Source organism: Vombatus ursinus, unplaced genomic scaffold (genome assembly GCF_900497805.2).
Source record: "Vombatus ursinus unplaced genomic scaffold, bare-nosed wombat genome assembly UNPS02014893.1, whole genome shotgun sequence".
Taxonomy (NCBI): Eukaryota; Metazoa; Chordata; class Mammalia; order Diprotodontia; family Vombatidae; genus Vombatus; species Vombatus ursinus.
Window position 1 is genome coordinate 4,982,911 of NW_020954671.1, and position 21,305 is coordinate 5,004,215.

Sequence of the window (21,305 nt, forward strand, 5' to 3'; positions counted from 1 at the left end):
AGGAGGAGGAAGGGCAGGCGACCCTCCCCGGCCCCTCCCTCCCCTTCTCCCCCTCCCCCCTCCCGCCCTCCTCACTGGCCTCTTCCCTCGGACCTCCCTGGGCTTTGGCCGGGAAGCCCGGGCTTGCTGGGACCACCGGCTTTCTGAACTTTTTCTCCTCCAAAGGGAGATAGGAAGGTGAAATAGCCCAGATCCCCCCGCCTCCATCAGCCTTGCACTTGGTCCTTCTGGGCCCTGACTCGTGGGGGAAAGAAGTGGAGAGGTTTTGACTGAGACGATCAGAATCCAAATGTGGGAACAATTCTTACACCGGGGGCAGGAAAGTCTGTATGGTTTTGCTTCAGGTAGTTAGTTGATTAAGTCATATTTGCCTTGGAGTTTGTTTTGGGGAGAGATTGTGGAGAACATTTAGGTAATGGAAAGGTGGCTGGGGAGGGAAGTAGGTAAGTTAGGGGCTAGCTTTTATATTTGAGTCTGTCTAGTGAGGTATTTAAATTTTAATGATTGGTTATTGTACGCTAGACGGGAACCAAATCTGTTAAAATTGATTGTATGAATTTTTCTCTTAGCCTTTAAACAGTGGTCGTAGAAAGGAGTAAACAATTCTTGGTGATATACAGTGTAGTTGAAGTCCGGTTGGTGTATCTTTGCATATTTTAGACATTGTCTAGGACACTTGCTTGTGAAAAGAAACTGGGTACTCATAAAAGCCCATAAATTTTTTAGATTTTGAAAATGTGATCCAGTGAGCACTTCTCTTTCCTCTTTCTTTCTTTTCCTCTTCCTGTGTTAGACGCGGTGTTTAAAAAATCGTTTAATTTGAATTGTTCTACCCGAGAAGCCTGCTTAGTTGTCCATTTGCCTGCTAAGTCCATGACGAACTGATGAGCGGGATATGTTAGAGGTGATTTAAAATATGGTAGTTATTGCTAGAATAAAGTCATATTTTTCCAACAGTAAGACATCTTTGGGTTTTTGAGTGGGCTTGGAGATTTCAGAATTTTTTTTAAAGAAATATCCCTTAAACTTTGCAAGATTTGAATTTTGTAAACCTTCGAAGTGCTACATAAATGTCAGTTTTACTACCATTGAAAATGATGTGCCTGCAAAAGCAGAGTGAGATATGTGTGTATACACACACACACACACACACACACACATTGTCATTTGATATTAGTAATATGTAGTCTGGTACAGTGGAGAAAGTACTGAATTTGAGGTGGGAGGGTTTGGGTTCAAATACAGGCAGCTTAGAATCAGTATGATCTTGGTCAAGTCACAGCATTTCCTTGGGCCTTCATTTTCCTTATGTGTAAAAATGAAGGAGTTGGATTACATGACTTACATTACATCCATTCCAGCTCTATTAATCTGTGATCCTATGTCTTCAGGTAAACAGAGGTTTATAAACTCAGAAATTTGAAAGAAGCCTTGAGAAATCATCTAGTCCAGCATCCTTAATCTGTAGATGAGGAAACTGATCCAGAGAATAGTTTCTTAATAAGTGCTTGAGAAAAGTATAACTCATCCAGCAATTTCTTACTTGATACATAAGATCATGTGTTTCACATTTTCAGCATAATACATTTAAACACAAAACCACATACATCCCTACTGTGATCAGGAATTAATTACAGAATCCTGATGTCAAGCCTTTTTTGTTTAGCTCATACGTATGGAGCATATTTCTAAATCTTGTTAAGAATTATCTCAGTTTATGCATTTCAGCAATAGTCATAGAATTATAGCACTTTTCAGCAAAGGATTCTAAACCATTAAAATCATGATTAGCTGTAATTTAATGTTTTTCACTCTATTTTCATTGTGTATATAGTCTGAGGCCTAAAGAAGTTGAAAGTTGATAAGCCTAAACATATTTTGAGGGAGACTGGAGTTCTTTTGAGTTACAGTAATTGGTTTTTTCAAGGATTTTATATAACATATTTCAGGATTATGCTCTCTATTGAGTGTTATTTGAAGTGCTTATCCTTTATACATACAACATATATCCTTTCAACATTGTGTTTTTTTTGGTATTCTGAAATTGGTGTGTGATTTGTTCTCTGGAAAAAGTATTTCTGTAGAGAGCCTTTGCTGATTTTTTTTCCCCCTTTGGAAAGTCTAAGGATATTGCTATGAAAAACTCTTGGTAGGAGGATGGACATAACTAGAAAAAAGTTAGCTGAAACTACAAGCCTGTACAAGCAATTCACACTAGATAGTTGATATGAATGGCATTATACCACCCCATTATAAAAACTTTTCTGCCAATTCAAGCTGGATCTTACTTATCTTGACTAGATTTACATATTTATTAAATTTCCTATAATTTATCATTTACTTAAAATATTAAACAAGTAACAAAAATATATTCACTTAAAGCTTGAGCCCTCTGAATTTGGCATTTTATTTTTCAACATTAAACTAGCCCCATCATAAAAAAAATTCAGAGATATTGATCCATGAATAATCTGGTTCCAGTCTACCTTTTTAGTACACATTAACTGATTGTCTGGGTGGGTGAGTGCTGGACCTGGAATCAGAAAGACTTGAGTTCAAATCTTCTTTTAGACTCATCCCAGCTGTGTGACTCAGAGTGTGTCACTTTCTTTCCATGCTTTGGTTTCTTCATTTGTGAAATGGAGATAATAATAGAACCTGCTTCCCAGAGTTGCTATAAGAATGAGATGTTTGTAAAACCGTATGTAAATTTTAAAGCGCCATACAAATGATGTTGTTGTTAAGAGTTAGTTGTTCAGTTGTGTCCTACTCTTCTTGGCCCCATTTCATTCTCTAGCTCATTTTACATTTGAGAAAACTGAGACAAACAGGGGTTAAATGACTTGTCTAGGGTCACACTGGTTATAAGTGTCTGAGGCCAGATTTGGACTCAGGAAGATGAGGCTAGACTCCAGACCTGGCATTCTATCCACCTAGCTGCCCATTAATAGTAGAATTTTATTATTATTCCTTTTACGCATTCTGCAGTCCAGGGTTTCTCATCCAACACCTCTTTTTTTCATCTGTGCCTTTGCACAGTGTGTATCTCCATGCCTGAGATGCATGCCCTTCCCTCTGCCTTTTAGAATAGCTAACCCTAGTTTCTTTGAAGACCAGCACTCAGTTTGGGCATCATCTTCTCTATCAGGACCTTCTTGATCCATCCCACCCTTCTTCCCACCCCAGCTGGTTTCACTGCCTCCACTCCAAATTCTCTGGCATTTACTTTGTATGTATTTTTTATTTGCATCGGTCAAAAACCATTTCTTAAGCTCTTTCTATGTGCTAGGCACTATGTTAACCCCTTGAGATGTAAATGAAACAATCCTTACCCTCAGAGCACATAAAATCAATAGAGAGACTGACTTTCACATAAGTAGGCACTAATTGAGGACTTTACTTATCTGTGTACTTGCTTTCCTCTCCCCCAACCTTCCAGAATGCAAACTTCTTGAGGGTATGTACTCTTCTGTTTTTTTGTGTTCTCTGTAGATTTACAAATACTTGCTCATTGATTGACTAGCATCAGTTCCACCAGAGTTGTGTAAGAGTTGAGCAATAAGGTGAAACAAAGTATGCCATACGTAATCCTTGGGTGAGGGGAGAAGTGTATTAAAGCAACTAGGTAACAATTAAGTGGCCTTACATCCTCATAAATAGCATAATGGAAAAATTCATTCTTTTTTTCATCTGAAACCATTTTTAAGAGGAAATGTTTTAAAACCCAAGTGATACACCTGTAACAAAGCTAGGCTTTTGTTCTTTTAGTCAATTGTATTTATTAATAATAATACTAAATACCAGGTTAATTTCACTCATACCTTTCCTACCCCATCTATATCAAATAGCTAAGTTGTATACTTTAGTAATACTCTTGACTTTTCCATAATACACTTCTAGAGAATTTGACCTTTGCATTTCCTAGTTATGTAGTAGATCATCCCTTACTCAGTTTCCCTGTTGCTGAAACAAGTAGGAGAATCTAGGGAGAATGAATGAGAAGTGTGATCCTGTTTGTACCTTCTCTAAAATGCATGAGACTTTAAAATTCTAATAAAAAGGAGGAATGTATCAATATATATTGTATTTTTTTCTCAGAAGTGGATTTAAAAACAGTGAATGAGCAATAGACAAATATATCTAAGTTTTCTACAAGTGCTAATATTGTATGTAGGCAATGCATTGACTGCCTTATAGTAATATTTCTATAATCCTCTTATTTGTAGCCTGAATTAAGTGATCTGAATCTATATCATAAAAATTCAAAGCTTAATGTTGTAATTATGTATAACACATTTTCCTAACAGCTTTCTGAAATAGGTATTTTAAATACTTCATTTTAAAAATGAATAAATTAAGCCTAAGAAGATGACAGCTAGGTGGTACAGTGGATAAAGCGCCAGGCCTGGAGTTCAGAAAACCTATCTTCTTTAGTTCAAATTTGGCCTTAGACATTTACTAGCTATGTGATCCTGGGCAAGTCACTTAACTCTTTTTGCCTCAGTTTCCTCATCTGTAAAATGAGCTGGAGAAGGAGAGGGCAAACTACTCCATTATCTTTGTCAAGAAAACCCCAAATGGGGTTGCCAGGAGTCAGACACGACTGAAAAATGGCTGACTGGTCACATGATAAATGAACCAGTTTTCATATTTAGGTCTTTTTGGCACCCAAGTCCGTTACACTTTCTTCTATACTAAGCTGCAGGCAAGGGGCTGCACAAATTTAAGGACAACCAGAGATTCAAAGAAGATAACTTTTTTTTTCCCCTTTAAGGGATGGTCTTCTTTAGTATTATTCTGTGATGCTTGCTGCCTCTTAAAAAGTGTTAGGGCTACATTCCATCCAACACCATTAGAAAATAAATATTACTCCACTTCTTAATCTAAGAATAGTTTGGACCTTTCAGCTTTGTTTAACCCAAGAAATCTCTGGCATTTTAGAAAATAAAGAATGGACTGAATTAAATGCTTTCAACCATCTGTCAGGGAAGTTTTAGAAATTTTTACTTTGGGAGGTTGGTTGGGCTCAGGACCCCAAAGGTCCCATCTAGTTCTGATTCTCTGATTCAGACAAAGAGCATGGAATTTGTTTTAACTGACTGTTAGAGATAAACAAGATTAGTTAATTGGAAAAAAGCTTTACTTAAGAATATTTTGGAAAAAAAAATTTTTTTTTTCAAAACTCAATACAACCTTGCTGGGTTTTAGTTTTTCTTTTGTTAAAGCATGGGACCAATCTATATAACCTCTAAGTGACTGTCCAGCTCTAAATCATGATCTTATACTTAAAATAAAATTTTTATAAGTATAAAAAGTATGAGATGAAAAGAAACATTTGATGTCATGGTCAAATGGTTTTATCTCCTAGTTTCTATGTAACTTTTAAAAAGGTTAGATTAGGACTGAGGATTTATGAGAAAGAAAGTATAGTATTTGATACTTTATTAAGTACTTTAAAGTATATCATAAAGTTTTAAGCTTCACCCTTAGATGTCTTGAAAGAGAAATATTTACTACCCACTGTATGAAAAGCCTTGTGTCAGGCCCTTGGCAAGGTACAAAGGTTAAATAGAAGCTACATACAACTTATAGTCTAATATGGGGATGTGACAAATGCACAGATATCTATCAACAGTAGTATGTGAGTGTGAGATCCCATTGGGAAAAGGTCATTACTGACTTGGATTAGGGAAACTTTCATGGAGGAGGTGGCATTTGAGTTGGGCTTTTAAAGATAACAATAATAGCAACAATAGCTAGCATTTATGTGCCAGGCATGGTGCTAAACACTTTACAAATATTGTCTCTCATTGTCAACCCTAGGAGCTAGGTGTTATTTATCCCCATTTTAAAATAGAGGAAACTTGGACAAACAGGTTAAGTGACTTGCCCAGAGTCACACAGCTAGGAAGTCTCTTGAGGCCAGATTTGAACACAGGTCTTCCTAATTCCAGGCCCAGAACTCTATCCCTTGCACCACCAATCATGATACACTAGAATTCTCCAGATAGAGAGCATTACAAGCATAGAAAATAGTGTGATCAAAGGTACAGAATGAGGAAAATGCAGGGAGTGTATAGTGAGTGCTCCAGTTTTGCTAGTGTTGCCTATGTAGTATGAGAGAAGTCTGAACAGGTAGGGTGATAGCAGCTTGTAGAAGTTCTTGAATTCTACACTAAAGTCTGAACGTTTCTCTAAGCAATAATGAGTCATTGGAAGGTTTTGAACAGAGTGATTTGACCAGATTTGTGTAAAAGGAGCATTGAATTGGCAGGGGTTTAACAGTAAATGGATTGCTGTAGAGAATACAGTGGAGGTGACAGGACCCATTTGCCTATTCCAGTAATGTAAGTGGGTGGTAACAAAAACCTTTAGTAGAATGGTATCATTTCCAGTAGAAACCAGGAGATGCTCTCCATTGGTTGAAGTATTGCCTTCCTTCAAAACCTAACTCATGTGCCACCTTCTTCAAGAAGTCTTCCTTGACTCTTTCAGCTGAAAGAGTCTCTTCTTCATCCTGTTTCTCATAGTTCATTACTTGGACCACCTCCATGAACTTATTTCATTCTTCCTTGTATCCCAGTTGTTAGTGTACTTTGAGAATGAGAGAGTACAACAAGTAAAAGTATGGCATTCAGATCCATTTGACTGAATGTGAGATGTGCAAAAAGTCACAGATGACCCTAAAGTTACAAAAAAATGGTGGGTTGTGTGTCTCCTCCCAAAATACAGTAGTCATCCATTGTTATGGGAGAGATCCTGCGTTAGAGGTATAAAAGATAGTAGAGGCTATCATATACACCTCTCTAAGGCTGAGGGAAGTTAAGTGACTTGCCTAGGACCACACAGCTGATAACTGTCTGAGGTGGGATTTTAACCCTGGTCTTCCTGACTCCTAGTCCAGCACTCTATCCACCATAGTCCAGGAGTAGGGAAATTGCAGCCTTGAGGCCACACATGGCCCTCTTAGGTCCTCAAGTTTGGATTCTGTCAAAGAGCTGCACTTGAGGACCTAGAGGGTCACATGTGGCCTCAAGGCCACAGGTTCACCACCCCTGCACTATACCAAGCTGCTTCTGAAAAATAATATAATTGCATTCCCTCATCATAGTATGACGGATTTGTCTAGTTGATTTCTAAGGTCCCTTCCAGCTCTAACACTAAAAGATCTAAATCTCTTTGAGAATGGTTTGTAACTATGCATATAGTTTAAGGCTTGATTGTTTTAATCAAGGAAATCTTCCTAAGGTATCTAAGTATTTTATGCATATTGTACCCATATCTATGCCTATAAATAGAATGGATATCTTACATAGTCATTAAACTCAACATGTTCAGAATTGAACTCTTCATCTTCTTGCCAAAGTAGACTCCTTCCCTCCAACTTTATTTTTAGTCATCAATACCACCATTCTTGCAGTCATTGGAGTCAATGTGGCAGGAAGGAAACAATCATTTATTTTTGTTTTGTTTTGTTTTTTGTTTTTTGGTTCTAGGCAATGGGGTTAAGTGACTTGCCCAGGGTTACACAGCTAAGTAAGTGTTGTGTGTCTGAGGCCACATTTGAACTCAGGTCTTCCTAAATCCAGGGCCAGTACTCTACCCACTGAGCTGCCCTGAAACAATCATTTTATTAAATGCTTACTATGTGCTTTACAAATAGTTTGATTTGATCCTCACAACAACTATGGGAGGTACATGCTCCTATCCACATTTTACAATTGAGGATACTGAGACAGATAGTTATTAAATCACTTGCCCAGGATCACTCAACTAGGCAGTGTCTATGACTTGATTTGAACTCATCTTTTTGACCTTAAAGCTGGTGCTTTATCCACTGAACCATCAAGCTGCCCAGATGGTAGTACAGAGGGAAAAGCATTGGGTTTGGAGTCCAAGGATGTGGATTGAGATCTAGGCTATGCTACTTAATTACTATCCATTTTACTCTCCATTGGTTGAAATACTGCTGTTCTCTAAAACCTAACTCGTGCCATCTTCTTTACAAGGCCTTCCTTGACTTTTCTCTCCCTCAGCTGAATGTAGTCTTACTCCTCGCCTTTCTCATAGCTCATTGCTTGGGCCTCCTCTATGTACTAATCTTATTCTGTTTTGTATCCTAGTTGTTAGTGTACATGTCTTTCCACCAGATCCTTGGCTTCCTGAGATTAAGGTTTATCCTTATAGTACCAGTGCCCAGCACAGTACTTTGCAAATAGTTGTTGTTGTTCAGTCATTTTAATTGTGTCCGATTCTTTGTGACGCCATTTGGGGTTTTCCTGGCAACGACACTGGAGTGGTTTGCCATTTCCTTCTCATTTTACAGATGAGGAAACTGAGGCAAACAAACTGAGGCAAACAGAGTTACACAGCTCGTTAAGTGTCTGAGGCCAGATTTGAATTCAGGGAGATAGTCTTCCTGACTCCAAGCCCAGCACTCTATCCACTGCGCCACCTAGCTGCCTGGTTGCAAATAGTAGGTGCTTAGTAAATGTTTGAAATGAGTTGTAAAGAGAGTTTCTAAGCACTTCTTAGAAACACAGAGACCATTTTTTTTTATTCTCAAGCACTAATTTTACTGAAAATAACTGGGGTATTTACCAGGAATTCTAGAAAAAATTTTGAAGCATGCAGTGGAAATGGAAAGAACTCTGTCCAGTAACAATGTTGGAAAGAGATGAAGGGAAAAAAGTTTACTGTGATGTAAATAAAGGTTATCAGTGTTCATAGATTCTGTCAAATGACCAATCTCTTCTGTTTTTATTTAATTGCCTTATAAGTAACCATAGAATCATAGAATATTAGGACTGGAAAGAACCTTACAGACTATTTTATTGAATTCTTTCATTTTACAGATAACAAAACTGAGACTAGGAGAGATTAAGTGATTAGCCCAAGGTCCTGCAATGGATTTAATAAAACAAGGACTGTAATTCAGTCTTCTTTACTACCTAAGTTGCTTTCTTTAGTCTACTTAAGTCAATAAATCAAACACTTATTAAGCAGATAGAAGTAAAAATAAACCAGGTCCTCTTAAGGACCTAACATTAAGTACAAAGTAATTTTGAGAGGAAGAGTGTACTAATTATAAAAGGTATTATTTATAAAGTGACATCTAAGCTATGCTTTGAAGGAAGCTAAGGATTCTACTGGTAGAAGGTAGAAGTGAGAAAGAACTGAGTGCATTTCACACATGGCAAGCAATAACATGTACAAATGCATGGAGGCCGACCATAGAATGTTATGTTTAGGGGATGACTAACCAGTTAGTACAATTGTATTGGAATAGTGAAGGGGAGAATAATATTAAGAAAGGTAAGTAGAAGCCATATAGTATAGAGCATTTTAAATGTCAGGGTGAGGAGTTTGTATTTTAGGGAAATAGGGAGCAATTGGACATTTTTGAGTAGGGATGGCATGGTCAGACTATGTTTTAGTAATCAATTTGGTAGCTGCCAGGGTCGGGGAGGAGTGGAGAGAAGAGAGGGATAGATCGGATAAAGGAGGTACTGGAGACAGGGAGGCCAATTAGGAGGCAATTGAAGGAGTGAGAGTGAGAGATGATGCTGGCTTGAAGTAGGGTAGGGACTGTTAGAAAGGAAAGAAGATAACACATGTTTTGAAGGTAGGAGCAATAAGACTTGACAGCTGACTAGATATGGGGGTTTGAGGTTGTGAACTTGAGTGTACTCAACAAAAATAAGGAAATTTGGGGAAGGGATGGGCTTGGGAGAAAATATGATGAGCTCTATTTTGGACCTGCTGAATTTGAGATGCCTCTGGGACATTCTCAACTGTCTAGCAGGCAATTAGTAATGTATGGGACTTTAGTTCATGAGAGAAATTGAAGGCTGGATATAAAGACCTGGTAATCATCAGAATAGAGATAATTGAATAAGATAGTAATTGATGTAATGACCATCAAGAATGTAGAGAGAAAATGGAACTCAGGATATAGCCTTTTGGGACACCCACCCACTTGTTGGGAGAAAAATAATGATCGGGCAAAAACAAAATAAAACAAACAAAAGCTGAGGAGGAATGATCAGCCAGGCAGGAGAATCAAGAGCACTGTCACTAACCCAAGGGAGGAGAGAGGGTCCAAGAGGTAAACAGTGTCAAAATTTATAGGGAAATTCTAGTTAATAACTTTGGACAGATAGCTTAAACTTTCATTCTTGAAATTCACATCACATTTTCAAATTGGGAAAAAATAGTCTCTCAGCATCTAGAAAAATGTCTTGTACCTAGTAGGCTTATAGTGTTCTAGTAACTCACATTTCTGTTGTACTTTCTTTAAAATTTATGGAAGAAACAAGAAAGCCACAATAGTCATCATTATAAGTATGGAGAAATTGGTGTAATTATTAGAGTGTATTGAAAGAGAATGATGGGAATGGGCTTATGGTACTTTAGAAAATAGTTGATTAATTTTAATGCAGGAAAACATTCTTGAGTCCTGGTAGAAGAAAAGGATGTGAATTGGAAGATGGTTCTAGGGGATCTGTGTTTGAGATTTTGATTCTCTTGCAGAGCAAGCATGTTAGACATTTTATCTAGCTTTTCTCACTTGGTAGGAATAGGTCAGCTCTTGACTCATTGACAACTTATGAAAACTGTCTGCTTTGAATGTGATAGATTTAGTATATGGGTGAATGCTGACTCTTCATATCCTCCATGAATCCTCAGCATCTATGTGCCAAACACTGCTTAAGCACTGAGGGTATAAAGAAAGGCAAATATGGTTCATGCTCTCAAGGAACTGTCATTCTAATGAGAGAGACAAACATGAAAATACATAGGTACATATAAGATCTATAGAGAGTAAGTAGAAGGTAATCTCAGAGATGAAAACACTAGCAGCTGGGGGGACTAGAAAAGACCTTTCCTAGAAGGTGACCTTTGACCTGAATCTTGAAAGAATCCAAGGAAACTGAGAGGTGGAGGTGAGAGAGAGCATTCCAGGCATGGGGACAGTCAGTGCAAAAGCCTGTAGTCAGGAGATAGAATGTCAAGTACAGTAAGATAATGTGGCTGGATCTTAGAGTTTGTGGAGCTGTATATTTAGTGGAAGAAGATTGGAAAGGTAGGAAGAGGTCAGTATGTTTTCCTCTATATTTTTCCAAATATAGCCCGAAATCCTTTGGTGGGCTGCAGATTGTGTGGGCCTGCATTAGAGTTTATTGAGTAAGGGAATGAGATGGTTAGACCTATGTCCTAGGAAAATCACTTTGTCAGTTGAGTGGAAGATGAATTGGAGTAGGAGAGATGTCTGAAGCAGAAAGACTGAGTAAAAGGTTATATAATAGTCCAGGAAAGAGGTGATAAAAGCCTGAATTAGAGTGGGTAGCTTTTTGAGTGGATAGAAGAGGTTGGTGTTTGGGAGAGGCTGTGAAAGCAGAAATTACAAGATTTAACAATGTTGGTTATGTAAGGTGAGTGAAAGTAAGGAAGTGAACATGACACCAAGGTTATAATCCTGGGTGACAGAAAAGTTGGTGGTGCTCCCTGTAGTAATAGGGAAGTTGGAAAGAAGGGAGAATGGGGGGGGGGTGGTAATGAGTTCTCTTTTGTACATATTCCTGAGATGCTTACAGGAGATCCAGTCTAGATGCCAAAAGGCAGTTGATGATGTAGGATTGCAGCACAGGAGAGAGACTGCGCTGGATATTTAGAACTAAGAATTATTTGCATAGAGATGATAATTGAACCCATTACAGATGGTCACCAATAGACATAGTATGTAGAAAAGAAAAAAAGCGTCCAGGACAAAACTTTTGTGTGGTGCTTAAAGTTAGTGGGTGTGATATGGATGAAGAATCTGGCAAGTAAGACTGAGAAGGAGCTGTCAGATAGACAGGAGCAGAATCAGAAGAGAACAGTGTTGTGAAAACCTAGAGAGGAAAGAGAATCCAGGAGGAGAAAGTAATCAAATGTCAAAGGCTGCAGAGATTAAAAATGATGAGATTTGAGAAAAAGGCCATTAAATTTGTCAATTAAGGAATTATTGGTAACTTTGGAGAGGGCAATTTCAGTTGACTAATGAGCTTGGAAGACAGATTGCTGATAGGTTAATAAGAAAGTAAGAGGAGAGGAAATGGAGGCTCATAGTCTAGGCTTTCTCATGGAATTTCTGTAAGAAGGGGAGATATCAAGGGCAATAGCTAATGGTGATTGATTGTTGATGGAAGAGACATGGGATATTTGTAGGCATCGAGAAAGAATCCATTACACAGAGAAAGATTGAAGATTTTGAGAGAGTGGGGTGAAAGTGGAGGCACTCTCCCAGAGAATACAGGAGGTGCAGGGATGAAGGGAGCTTGTAGATGGGATGGCCTTGGCACGAAGTGCTACCTCTTCATCCAAAACAGAAATGAAGGAGAAAAAAGTGGGCAAGTTATTTGGGTGAGGTAGAATGGAAAGGAAGGGGAGAAAAGGGAGCTCTGAGCAAATGCTCCCCCCATTTTTTTTTTTTTTTAGTGAAGCTTTGCCATCTGTGAAGTTGAGATCTTCAGCACAACACCACAAAGATCAATCTTAGCTGCTTCTTTTGATGCAGACCTGTGATTCCATTTGGCATAAGGAACTTCCTGCTGAGGGGGCTCTCTTTCCTAATACAGGAGATTTTTTATTTTTTGGCCCGAGTTACATAGCAGGTTACTTATCTGAAGCAGGACTTCAGATCTTGTTCTTCTGACTCAGGCTGACTCTCATTACACTCTACCATACTGCTTCTCTCCCTCATTGTAGAGATGAGGAAACTGATGCTCAAAGACATTAAAAGACTTACCTAGGGACACATAGGTAGTAACAATTAGAACTAAACCCTAATTGCCTCACCAAAAAGATATCTATATCTATCTATATCTATATCTATATCTATATCTATATATATGAAATTTAAAACAACAAGCAAACTTTCAAAGATGACAGTAATGCCAGAAACAGTTGATGTTGAAAGGGCTGTGGTAAAACAGGCACTTTAATACATTACTAGTGGAACTGTCAATTGACCCACCTAATCTGACATATAATTTAGAAATATTTTAGCAAAGTGACTAAATTGTTTATATTGTTTGACCTTTGTATCCCATTTCTAGGTATATACCCCAAGTAGGTCAAACAGAAAAGTTTAATATATTCCTGAATGTTTTAGCCTTTTTTTTTTGTGGTAGCAAAAAACAGGAAGAAAAGATATCCGTTGATTGGAGAATTAGTAAGCAAATTGTGGTATATGAATGTAATGGAACGTGATTGTATAAGGAAAGACAAATATGAGAGTTCAGAGAAGCATGGAAAGATTTACATGAACTGAGCCAAACTAAAAGAACAGTATATACAATGCCAACAGTAATTGAAATGGGAAGAACACTAAAAGGAAGCCAAATTCTGAATATTATAAAAAATATTATTCCTGGAGAATAGGTAATGAAATGTACCAACCCTGTAGGGTTGTGTTTGTTTACTTTTGTTTCTTTCTTATAAGAGATTTAACTTCAGGGTAAGTATTCAGAAATGAATGATATGAAAACAGAGCTTTTAGAAAACATATATAAAAAAGAATTCCATTTTGGGCAGAAAGAACACTAGCAGATATTTGAAGTGCTCCATTGCTACCTTATGTCTCTGCCGATATTTATTGAACTCCATCTTTTTCCTCTTTTTTTTTCCAGCTGTTGTATACTCTGACAATATTGCTTCTCTTTTTACTACTTGTTGATCAACCAAGTTCCCTCCACCATGCTCTGCCCATCCCCTCCTCCCTGGTAGTTCCTGGATTTTTTTCACATAAGCAGATTTTCTTACGCAGTACTACTGTGCCTGTCTACCTTTTAACTACCTTGTTCTTTTTAAAATAAGTATCCTTCTAGAGCCCATATTCCAGTTATGGACCTCATCTTGTCAAGTCTCAATGGTGCTAATTAAGTCAATTCTATCTCCTCTTCCTTTCCTATGCAATTTTCAACCCTTTCTGATCTGGCTTCTGATCTCTTTTTTTTTTTCCCCCAGACTGTTCTTTCCAAGGTAACCAGCCATTCAGTTGCTAAATCCAGTGACTTTTTCTCATCTCCCTGTTATTATTAATATTATTTACCTTTCTGCTGTTCTTGACACAGTTTCTTACTACCTTCTTTGTTAGAAACATGGAATCAGAGTTGGAAGCTGCCTATGAGGTCATCTGGTCCAGTTCCACCTCTCAGTGCTAGAATCTCTTTTACCAGTCCCTGACAGGTAATTGAAAGCCTTTAATTCAGCCCATTCTTTCATTTCCTAAAATGTAGAACAGTAACTAGACAATTTTCCATGTTTTTTGGTTAGGATCTTGTTTGAAGGGTATAATGTTCAATATGCCTGTATTCAAAGTACTAACATTCTAAGGAACTCCCATAGTAATTTGCACTTAAGTACGTTTTCATCTTTTGTATTGATTTACATAACTGTCCATATTATAAACTGCACAAGGGTAGGGAGAGGTTTTTCCCCTCCTATCTTCTCAGGTTGTAACTTAACATAGGTAATCATAACTGAATATATGAGAACAGCATAATTCTCACACTGATGCAATTTTTTTGCCTTTAGTAGTTAAAAGTTTTTTTTTTAAGAAATCTTATATTTCTTTTATGCAATGAAAGAGAAAACTCAAAGCTAGCTTGATTTTGCTTTGCAAACTAGTAACCCAAAATTTAAGAGATTTCAGAAGTGTTTTAAAGCTTGTATTATTTCAGAAAGACAGCTTAATTAGTAGAAATAAAAAATAATCTTTTTACTTGACAGGAGTAGATTGGTGAGGGTTTATAGGCTCTTTTGATGTCCTGGGGAAGTTTTCAACATGAGGGTTATAATATAGTTTGTTTCTAGAGAATGTTCAGTTTGAGGTCTTGCCATTCTTTGTTACCTTCCTCTCTTTAAATGTATGGATACCACCCACCCAAAATGAGTGAGATTTTTGCATTTGAAGATATTATCATTACTTTAGTTGGTTGCATATAGCCAACTGATTTTTATATTGTACATAGATTTGCTATGGTCAGTGAAATGAGAAATTCCTCAAGCACAAGTGCAATTTTTTTTATTTGTATGTAAATTGAATCTGAATTTCAGTGAAATAAATTTTGCACTAAATATTTTGAAATAATATAATTTTCTAAACTTCCATAAACTGTCTGAAACTAGATCTTGGTATTAGAAAATACATAGGTCATATATAAATATAGTCAGGTGACTATATATAACTACAAATATTTATTTATAGTCATATGACTCCTCATCTCCCTCACCCCCACAATTTCTTGGAATTTTTAGTAAGTTGGACTTAGTGTAACAAATATACTTAGTTGTTTTTTTTCAAGTCATTAAAGTAAAATCTACTCAAATCAGATGTTCATGAGGCTTTTTGAACTTTTAATATTGCAGTTTCACATTAGGAATTAATAGTATTACTGGAAGCATGTAGAGGAATATAATCTTTTGAATTAGTTACTATAAAAATATTTTTATTGGGTGGAGGAGAGATCCCCATAATAACAACTGACAGTGTTTTATAGTTTGCATAGTGCTTTTTTTATAGTCTCATGAGGTTAGTAGTGCAAGTGTTTTCCCCATTTTATACATGATGAAATGTATGTCACAGAAATTGATTTATCTAGGGTCATACAGGTAGTAAGGATTGCAGCCTAGATTTGAAAAAGATTTTCTCAACTCAAAGACCAGTATTTTTACTTCCACACTGTGAAGTTTTCATCCTTATTAGGATAAGAGTAAAAGAAAGTAGTATGATTTAGTAAGTTAGTAATAGGACTGTATCAGAGGCTTACATCTTTTAACCTTGGCTTTGTGGCTTTATGAACGTGACTGGTCACTTGATCTCTGTGTTTTAGCATAGTGACACACCCCTAGGACAAAGTATACATGGAACTAACACTGCTTAGGATTTCAGAGTACTATTGTGCTTTGTGGTATCATACAGTTTAATCTGAAGTATATTATGGAAAGACGTTCGTCCTTATAAACAAATGTTTTTCAGATATTTTTCCATTTGTGACATGCTGTATTCATACACTGCTTATATTCCCCAAATATTTTTTGAAAATCATATGATTTAGAGCCGGGAGGGACCTTAGAGGCCATCTGCTCCAAGCCCCTCATTTTATAGATGAACTGAGGCCAAGAGAGGTTGATTGACCTATCCAGGCTACTATAGCTAGTATATGTGTAAGGCAGGATGGCAGGACAGGTCTTCTTCACTCCAGATTGTTGCCTCTGTAGTATGTTTTCTATTTATCCCTTGCTACAATTTAAATTGGATTGATAGTGACTCCATAAATGTTTTTGATTTTTTAAAATAGCAGAAAGAGATGAATTGGATGGCGTAGGAGGAATTATTTTCTAGACCATTTTGTTTGATTCTAAGGGTTTCCTTTATTTACTACACCAGAGATGTCAAACTTAAAACCTGGGCCAAATGTAGCCAGTAAAATGCCAGTGAGGCCCATATCAGGTTAATGTATAATCGAGAACAAAATAACATAACAAAATAAATAAAAAATATAATACAACATATATAATATTAATTTGTGTTTTTCTAAGTCAGTAGGAGGCCTGCAGGGTTCTCTTTCTATTTCAATTTTAGACCATTGCATTATACCACATTGCAAAACAAAAATTTAATAAACCTTTCAACCAGTAGATAAGTCAACAAAATTACTGTTTTGAGATTCTCAGCAGATGAGAGAAATTGTTGTGAATGTTGGAAACTCCCTAGGTAATTTTTAAAGAAGATTAGAGTTACAGTGGCTTAAAATCTTTTCACAGCTGTTGTTGGTACTGTAACTGTTTTAAGAGAAAATAGGTTAGCTTTTAGTTTCTCCTGTAACTAGAAACCTCCTAAACTAAATTTAGTTTGAAAATTCTCAGCCAGTAATACTTAAAAATGACTACACAATATACCTTAATAAACATATTGGAAGTGGACTCTGTAAAGTACTATGACCAATTCAGACAAGAATAGTATGTCTGCAGAATATTCCTAAAAAGAACCAAGCCCGCATTTTATTTAGCTGGATCTGTGAATTCTCTCTATTAGTATAAAGTGCTGCCTTTTCATACCTTTTCATCCTCTTATTCTTATCCATGCCTTTCATAATTTATGCAACACATTGAAAGTCTTCCTTTGGCTCTATTAATATCTTGAAAAGTACTAGTGTAGTGCTAGTACTTCTCATGTATTAATAGGCTATCATTTTTGTTATTTCACTGACTGACCACCTTTTCTGGTCATATATATCTTTTGATTATGTCCATTATGCCTTTTTTCATGGACAAGTCATGTCTATGTCTCATGTTCCAACATGCATCTTTCTGTTATTCTTTGGTTTACCTGTAGTTTTGATTTACTATATGAGACAACCAGGAGGTGTTAGAGAAGAACTTTTGTGGGATACTGCTTATAACTGAAAGCATAGAGTAATTTCCAAAGTACAGTCTTGATCTAGTCCTCCTATTCAGTTGAGTTTTGCTAAGTACCTGTCCAAACATTATATGATTGATTTTTTTAACCGAAAGACAGAATTTTATATTTATTCCCATTAAATTTCATTTAATTATATTTGACTCAGTGTCCTACTCTATAGAGAATTATTTGAATCTTGACTGTAATGCATCAGGTTAGCATTTCCTCTTAGCACTTTAGTGTATGTGTCTTTGATAAGCCTGCCATTATAGTTTTTTTCCTAAGCACTGTTTCCTAAGGAACTCTGAGGGAGATCATCTTCAAAATTCAGTAAATCAATAAGCATTTATTGAGCAATTACTATGTACCTGTGCTTTGCACTGTGCTTTGGTTCTGGGGGTACAAACAGAGGCAAAAGATAGTCCCTGCCCTCAAGGAGTTTATAAGGGTGGAGGAGAGGAGGTATCTCTTTCCTGTATATAGTTTGCATACTTTATAGTTGCTTCACTTATTTTAAAAGTCAGGACAGCTGATTATATCCTTCAGCCTTGTTACACCTCTCCCATTCTACAAGGTCTTTCAAAGATCTACAACAATCCCATCCCCAGTACTTTCAGTACCTGGGGATTTATTGAATTTATCTAGTGCTACTAGTTGCTCTCTTACTATCTCTCTACTTAACCTTGGGTTTCAACTTTATCAGCAATTACTGAACCTATATTTGAAGTTTTTCCGACTTGGTAAAATAATTCAAGGAAGAGTGTGGTGGGGAGCAAAGGAAAAATCCTGAGAGAATACTTTAAACATCAGCAACATCATCATCATCGTCATCATCATCACATTTATATAGCACTTAAGAGTTTACAACACTCTTTACATATGTTATTTTATTTATTCGTTACAACAACCCTGTGAAGTAGGTGCTGTTATTATCCTCATTTTAGAGATGAGGACACAAAGCCTATGGAGGTTAAATGTCTTGCCCAGGGTCATGCAGTTACAGCTAGTGAATATCTGAGGTGCAATTTGAATCCAGGTTTTCCTGACTCCAAATCCAGCACTCTTAACTACTTCACCACCTAACAGCCTCTCAATAGTCTAGGGAATATTTGAGGAGGGAAAAAATACTTTGGGATGGAAATCAGGAAAGATTTCATGGAGAAAATAGCATCTGAGCTGAGCCTTTAACAAAGATAATTCTTTAATTAATCACCAGTTAAGTTTGATTCCTTTCTTTAAAATCCTTTATTGCCTTTAATTTTTATTGGGTTGTGGTTTGTAATTTTTTTTGTTTAATATTTTTGCCCTTCTACATTTTGAGGCTTTTCTGTCCTAACACATGATTAATTTTTATAGAGGGTGCCATCCATGGTTTAGGAATATGTAATTTTTTTTTTTAATTCCCATTCATTAATTTCCAGAAATCTTATCTAATTTTTATAAAATGCTATTCCAGTCATTAACTTAATATCTTTTTGTTAGATTTGTCTAGTTCTTAAGGGGGTACTTTGGGGTCGCCAACTGTTACAGCTTTACTGTCTTTTGTTCTTAATAGTTATGCCATTCAGTGTATATATTAAGTATTGATGTTACTATATTTCATTATCTCTAGTGCCTTTTAAGTATGATGCAGTTTACCTGATTATCTTTTTCAGTCATGTTTATTTTTATAATATTACGTTGTTTGAGGCATGATTGCTAACTCTGCTTTTAAAAATTTAGCTGAAGCATAAATTCTGCTATATTGCCTCATTTAATTTTGTGTGAATCTTTGTTTAAAGTGTGTTTCTTGTAAACAACACATTGTTGGATGTTTTTCTAATCTCTTCTGTTACCCTGCTGTGTTTTATGTGTAAGTTCATCTCATTCATGGTTATGATTGTTAATTGTGTATTTCCTGTCTTCAAATTCTCTTATTCTTCTTCCTCTTTTCCTCCTGGCCCCCTCATAACAAAGAATAAGAGTGTACATGAAGAAAGGGAAAATAATGGTAATGAGCAATAAAGTGAACTATTCCTGTTTCTAGTCCAAACCTAGATTCCAGGCTCAAGTTCTTATACTTTATTTCTCTTTTAATCCCCCATCAGAGGTGAAGTTTGTTTTACTTGTTCCCTCCCCAGTTCTGTACTTTCTGTCCCTACCAGTTTCTACATTCAAATCAGTATATTTTTACACCAAATTATTTGTGTGTGTTTTAACTCTCTTCAGTCCAATTCATAAGAGTAAAGGCATGTGATGCCTGATACTACATCCCTTTTTCCATGTTTGTATACTTCTTGGGTACTGCATGTATGTGAAATAGTAAATTCCTTCTTCTTTTTCCTCATTTCTTCCCTATTCTATTCCTTTTTCCTTCCTTTTTTCTTTCCTCCCTTAAAAATCAACAAATAAACACCTTTGGTTTATTTTAATTTCCTCTATGATCTTGAAGATTCTGAAGAGACACTTGTCTTTTTTCCTTCTTAAATTAGAACATAAGCACATCATCTTTTATTCCCTTCCAGTTGGTGAAATGTGTGTTTGCCTTACTTCATGTGTTTGCATTTCAGTTTCTCTTCAGCTTTGGTCTTTTCATCAAGAATTCTTGCGAATCCTCTATTCTCCTAAAAGTCTATTTCTCTCCCCATGTAGAATTATATATTATTTGCAGTGTCATCTAATCTTGGTTGTAAGCCTGAACCTTTTACTTTTTTTTATTTCAAATTTCCCTTTCTTTTGTAATAGTTGCTAAGTTATGTGATCCTAAGGATGTTCTTCCACTTAGACTCTTTCTTTTGGCTGCTTGAATTATTTTTTCTTTGACTTGAAAGTTTTGAATTTTAAACATTCCTTGGTGTTTGTTATTTGGAGGTGATCAGTAGATCTCCCCCCCTCCCCCATTTTCATTTTGGCCTCTTCTTTGTTAGATCTGAGCAGTTTTCATTGCTTGAAATATTATGTCCAGGTTTTTTGTTTAGTCATGGGTTTTTGGAGGTTTGAAGATTTTTACATCATCTCTCAAACCATTTTGCAGGTTAGTTATTTTAATAGCAGATGCCTTACATTTTCTTCTAATTTTCCACTAAAAACACAACTTTCATCTGCTATTACTGTCCCTTGGAGTCATGAATTCTATTTAAAGGTTTTCTATCTTTTGTTCTAAGCTGTTTGTCTCCTGGTTTTCCCCTTCCTCCCCACACCCAGCTTTATTTTTTCTCTCCCTTGCATTATTTCTTCTAGCCACTTTTACTGTGCTTGTTGTTGTCAGGTTACTTTCTTTTTCTGGATTTATTCTTTTTTTTTGTCTTTTCTTATCCATCCCATAATTTTTCATTATGTTTGGTGTCTTCTATTTATGTATGTTTTCAGTGTGTTCTTGGATTGAGGTTTTGTCCTCTGATGAGGTGGGCAAATCTAGTTTGGGCCTGTCCTCTCTGTAGCCTAGATTTTGATGGTGTTCTGAATAGTTTGGTTGATATTAGGGCACACCCGTTGCCTTAATCCCTAGCTGATTTTTATCTTCTTGGTGGTACACTGTGGGATCGCTCCACAGTTAGCTACTTTTTCTTTCTTTTGTATGATGCATAATCTGGAGTTGACTCCATTCCTTGCTTAAGACCTAATAGACTCTAGAATGATATTGGAGTTTACTCTGAGTTTAGACCCCCTATGTAGACTCCTGGTACTGGTACCCAGTCACTGAACTGGCCCTCTTTCCTTCCTTGGCCAGAGGGGTGCCTGGCTAGACCCTGTTTACCAGTGCTGTGACCTTTTAGGGAAAGCTGTGATTAAGAAGGTAACATAAAAGTGGAGATCAGCTCTAAAATGTTGGGATATTTTCAAATCTGTACAACTTGATATATTTGAATCATAAAAA

At 36.5% G+C, this 21,305-nt stretch overlaps 1 protein-coding gene across 1 annotated transcript in view; it reads left to right on the forward strand.

Moving 5' to 3' along the window:
- Positions 1-324: 324 nt before the first annotated feature.
- The window catches only part of PPM1A (protein phosphatase, Mg2+/Mn2+ dependent 1A), a 55,710-nt gene continuing 34,729 nt past the window's right edge, over positions 325-21,305 (forward strand). The window contains exon 1 of the mRNA XM_027842846.1: positions 325-344. The gene's annotated coding sequence lies outside the window, so the exon portion shown is untranslated. The remainder of the gene's footprint in view (positions 345-21,305) is intronic.